Here is a 6,000-nt window from a genome sequence, read left to right as displayed (position 1 = left end):
CTAGTATTATCATCCCCAAGCCTTACAATTTAGGCAAAGAAAAGAAGAAGAAAAGATGCAGGGAAGGGAGGAGATCTAAAGAGAAAACTTGTCTACCACAGAAGTTCTCTCCCATCCTCCCTTCCTCCTGCCCTTCTCTTTCTCCCCTGCTTCCCAGCAGGTAGGTGCTGAGTTAGTCTGAGGGGACAAGAGCTCCCAGAGAAATTACATTGAGGAGAAGTGTCACAGGCCTTGAAGCTCCATAATGTACTTGGCTTTGGTGCTGATAAAACTGCAGATTTTTTGATAAGTGAACAATGATACAACACTGGAGGAAAGATCCAATGTACCTGAACATTTTAAATCTTATCCTAAAGAGCTGTAGTTGAGTTTGGATCCAGCTTTCTCCAGTGCATCACAGAATTTTATTTCTATTCTGTATTTAATATGTGCTTTATGCACTCTAATATGAGCTGATTTTAATTCTGCTTTTTGTTCTTTATATTATCCTTGGAGAAGGATGATGTGAGCTTGTTATTTTCACATTTCAAACTATTTATGGAAGGATATCAGAATGACTAACAATACTAGCATATGAAAGAATTTGAAACATCCATAAGGGCTTGGGTAGTCCTAAATTCTTAGAAAAAAACTATCCATGTTCCATTCAAAAGGAATTGTGATTAAGTATAATACTTACACTAGAGGTACAGCTAAATCCATCTTGAAAAAAATCCAAAACCATTGTAGTTTCACCTTTGAAGCTACTCGTATTAAACTGCATAATGCTTTTGATTATTAGACAAAAGATCACCCAAACACAAGTTAAAATGTCAACTTTCAGAAATCTCTGTATCTATATTGTAATCATGACAGACTGGTCCCTCTTGAAATATTTTTGTTCTCTGTTTTAAGTATTTACAGACTTTAGGACACCTATGTCAAGTACTTATCAGAATAATTTTAAGACCAAGAGTTTTATGATTTATTTGGAATTTGACTAGCCCAATTTTTAATTAAAAAAGAAATGCAGGAACCACATCTCAAAATTATATGAAGAAGCTCATTGGCTGCCGTGATTTTATTATATTCTCTATTGTTTTTACAGCTGGCTCAGGGAATTTTCCATGAAGTGTTAAGTAGTACCCTTTTTCACTTGTATAGCCAAATTAGACTGAGTCATAACTTAAACTCATGGAGTTGCAGAGAAAATAACCAGGCAAATTAAGCGCTGATGAAACTTCAGCAGTTATTTTCTCAGTGGTTTAGTTTAATTTTCACCAGTTTCCTTTCCAGTTGTCACTTGAAAGTCACTTGAAACTTCTAAAATGTGAGGCAGCTTCTAAAATGTGAGCACAAGTGATTGACTCTTGTGCCTTACATATTCATATAAACCATAACTTTACCAATTGTTCAGATTATTTGAAGCTCAGAAATAGAGGTGTGGTGCAGGATGTGTCTCTTTCAGTTTTGGATGGGGAAGTAGAGAGCAGCGTGTTGAGGGCCCAAGTAACATGTAGAGGAAAGAGACACTTCCAAATTTTTTATTCTAGTCCACATATCTCCCTCCCCTTTTTGTTACATCATTGATCTGAGAAATATCATTTTACTTGGCATACCTTCTGACCAGACATTCTTTTTATAATTATTGTCACCTTTTGAGTGACTTTCTGTTGCTGACTGTTAATGCTCCAGTTGTTGTAAGCATACACTTGGACACTTAATCTTTTTGCTATGGACAGATGGGTTTAAATTGTTTTGTTCATTTCTTTGAGAAACATTTATTTTGATTTGCATAGTTTTCAAACCAATATCTTTCTATACCAAGAAATGAAAATGTCAAGACTGAAGGTGCTTAGTTCGTAGCTGAAGTTCTCCTTGCAGTACATTTAGTTGGTTTTGGTTTGTATTTATGTTATTTTGTGGTGTTTGTTGTTGGTTTTATTTCTTGGAGTTTTTTTTCTTTTTCCAAAAAGGGAGATTAGATTATGCTGGGAACTGAGATTCCTGTTAGAGCTGCCAAACATAGGCAAGGGACAAGACGATCATTTCTCCTGATCACCAGTACACAAAGGAAGACTGACAGTTTTGCAGACCCATGACTCATGCCCTCTACAGCAAACTGTGCCAAATAAGAATATTCAAGGGATTATGAGCCACTGGACCTTCAGAAGTTCAGGTAAATCAAAGAAGCTTAGGATAATCCAGAGGAAACCTTACCAAAGCTCTGCTACCTTTGAAGATTGTCTATCATTGAGCCATAAGGATTTGATATATGAAATAGAAGCTTTATTTTCTGGATTTTTTCTGAGACATTCATCAAAGTCATATTTAGTTTAAGCAACACTAATTTTTATTTTTTTTTTAAAAGTTTGATGTTAAAGCTATTAAAGTTTGTGGGGTATTTTGCCATTGGTATGCCATGGACAGCAAGAAGAAAAACCCATAAAGAATGGAAGCTTTCATCTGATGTGAACCTCTGTTTCTTCTGTTAAAACTTCAATAGAAGAAAATTAACTTACTTTTTCCTCCACATTTTGATAGTCAGATTGGATGATGAGTAGCTTTTGTAGCTTACACTTGAATTAATTGAACCTTTGAAATGGAAATTTGAAAGCAAACCTGTATATTATTTAGGAAATACAAATTCTGTTTTAAAAGTAAGAATATCTTTTAAGAAGGTTGAAATATGTCAGGGTTTAACAGAATGTGAGAAATAACAATGTGTCAAAATGTATACTAGGGAAAATAAGCAGTCCAATTGCATTACAAATGAGCTACTGCCATTTGTCTTGATGACTGAATTATACAGAGGGCTTACTGTATTTTTTTAATTCATATAATTTATTTTGATTGCTTATTCCAATAGGTGATTCTTTTTTTGTTGTGTTTTTTTTTTTAAAATAAGGAATATAAATTGTTGTCTTGTATGCCTAAACAATTTTTAAGGTTCTAAATCTTATGTCAAGAAAGGTCAGTGTAACAACACTTTTACAGTCTTAAATTTATAGATGTTTAATTGCAGGGGTATGTGCAAGAGTGAAATCATATACATATACATATACATATACATATACATATACATATACATATACATATACATATACATATACATATACATATACATATACATATACATATACATACACACCCATATGTATGTGCACTTCACTTACAGTAGACACTCCCTCTTAGGATCCTGGCTGTTCTTGAATCTAGAGTATAAAATAATAGTGCTTTTAACTTGGATTTAATTCCTTCTTTACAAGAAGTTAAGCTTGTAATCAAAATGAATAGGTTTGTACTGTGAATACTTCAACCTCTGGAAACTTAAAAAGTGAAACAGGATTAAATTTAATTGCATTTTCAGTCTTTACCAAAGATTTTACTCATGCTCTGGCCTTTTGTTCACTGTGTAGGAGCACGTGTCAAATTGCATATTAAGTCTAACCAATTTGGTCATCTGTTTCAGAAGTTAAATGTGCTGTTTGTTCTTTGCCTGAGAGACGTGTACCTACAATGTATTCACAGCTGCATCATTGGCTGACAAATCTAGGCTAAAAAAACATATTGAAAGAAAAACCTGTACGATCAGTTGTGTGACTTCCAAGTCCAAGGCATTGTTCCCTGCCCTTTTATTAGCTGTTTTTTCTATATCTATGGCTTCCCTGGAAGTCCTAATGGATGAATGGATGGCTGTCCACATCAAGTTACATGTCCACATCAAGTTACATGTACACTCTTCCTGGTTAATTCCCAATTACAGAGCATGAACTCTGGATGATGCAATCCTCAGTGCTGATTTCCCTCAATACCCAGACTGAAGGGCCTCTTGGAGCACCCTCTAGCTTCAATGCCCTTACCTTTCCTTCCCAAATCTAACTGAGATTTTGGGCATTGGATTATTCTCTTACTACACAGTGGTAAGGCAGCCAGCTCCAAATATATATTCTGACTGCACTGTAATTTTTTTTTTTTTTTTTTTCCTGACAGGAGTGAGACCCAGGTGTTTATCAGCCCCAGTAATTTTCTGCTGCTAATATTCTGATCACAAGACAAAGGATATAAAGGGATGTGTTTCCTGCTGGTTGAAGAAAAGGCAATTCTAGTAGAATGTTAATAGCTGAGTTAACACTGTCAATAATTCATCTTCTATCCTTAGTTCTTGCTTTTTCCTTCCACTGCTGGTTTGGATCTCATCCTTTCTGCTTTTCAGATAAGTTTTTCTTCTTAAAAAACCTTGAGTGCCACAATTGCAATCATGATACTTTGATGTTGTGGTTTTAAACTAGTAACAAAAATTACTTATTTTTTTGTTGTGAGATATGGATTAAAATAAGAGCAAAACAGGCTTAAAACTTAAAAGGAATAAAGACAGTTTATTAACAAACTATTAGAATAAGAATACCAAAATAAACTTTCAGAAAACCCGTTTACTTCTTACTACTCTATTATTTCTTTGTACACATAACAACATAGAGACAAAAAAAATTTTAGAATCTTGGTGGTCAAAAACAGTTTCAATTTTAGAGTCTTTTCATCAGTCCCCGTAGAGAAACAGAAGTCTCTTTTTGCCAATCTATGGAGTTTCTAGAGTCCACTCCTCTCATCTCACACTATTCTGAAGTGTGCATGGGTCAAATTGAATCCAGGGATGTTATTTTTAAGGATAAGTTATTCAAAGGTAGAAATCTTCTTCATTTGTTTCTGTGAGCCCTCCTGGAAAACAGCCATCTCCTTGGCTCCTTTAAGGCTTTAAAATCTTCACTTCACTCGCAAGTTCCAGCAACTCACAGTATCACAACCACTTTTTTCTTTCTCTAAAGTCCACACTTTGAATACTCTATTCCTCCCATACTCTAGTCATGAATTAAAGGAGTCTTTAAACTACTGTCCATCTCCATAGCTGTAACAGAAAGACCTTTCAGCAACAAGCATCTTCTTTTTCTTTCTTATTTAAACTTAACTCTTTTCTTCACTGTTTTTGGTGGTTTTATGATGTCTTACATGTTAATTGTCTCTCTTTCTCTGTATTTTCTAAGAAAAAGGAGTAATCTGTTTGTTTATCTAGGTAGTAAAAGAATTAAAAGTTTTAAGAAAGCTGCAAAAGTTCATAGTGTCAGGTTTCAGTCTAGCAGCAGACCTTGAAAACTAAACTAAGCTGCCAAGCTCTGCTTTTCTCTCCTTCCCCCCTCCTCCCTGCGGCCTTGTCCTGGGCCTGGGAGGGGGGGGAAAGCCAAGACAGAGCTTGTTACCTCTCAAAAGCCAGAAACCAAAGAGAACGAGAGAGCTCTGAGTGTACTTCTTAAGGAGGTGTTTACAAGTTGAATTCACTTTTTAATGGTCAGATCTGCTGTCAATTCTTGAAAATTACTGATAATTGGTTAGGAAGAAAAACTCCCATCAGTCACCAGTAGCTTCAACTTCCCCTTTTTTTTTTACTCTGTCTTAAAGGTGAAGCTACCCCATGACATTTGAACAGAAGGAGAAAAAGTAAAGATTTGGAGGTTAATGTCTACATACTGTAGAGGTTTTCCTGTGGTGAAAATAAGATAGACCTCCTTCATGTAGCCCACAGTAGAAAATTTTACATTATTATGTCTTAAATTAGAAGTTACAGAAAGCAATGTAGGTTATTAAAAAGGAGGATAAAGTATTGGCTAATACAACTATTCATGCTGAAAGAAGACATATCATACAAAGGGAAGTCATTAGTGTTCTCAAAGGTTAGCATTGGGAGTAATTTTCTTAAATGTTTTCATTAATGACCCTTACATTAATAGCAGGGAAATATTTTCAGCATGATCTGCTGACAAAATGAAGTGGGAGGACGTAAAAGCAGACTAATATATCACATAGAGAATGTTTGCTGTTAGATTCTGTGTCACTAATTTTTTGTTTTCCTTGCTCTTGTTGTTATTTAGGCTTTTTCCATTGAGAGTTCTTAATATGAAAATAAGTGGCTAAGGGTAAGTTTTAGTATATCAGTGCATCTATAAACTGCTATTGTGATGCATTTGC

This window comes from Poecile atricapillus, chromosome 2 (genome assembly GCF_030490865.1).
Source record: "Poecile atricapillus isolate bPoeAtr1 chromosome 2, bPoeAtr1.hap1, whole genome shotgun sequence".
Lineage (NCBI taxonomy): Eukaryota > Metazoa > Chordata > Aves > Passeriformes > Paridae > Poecile > Poecile atricapillus.
Note: the sequence above shows the minus strand (reverse complement) of the source record.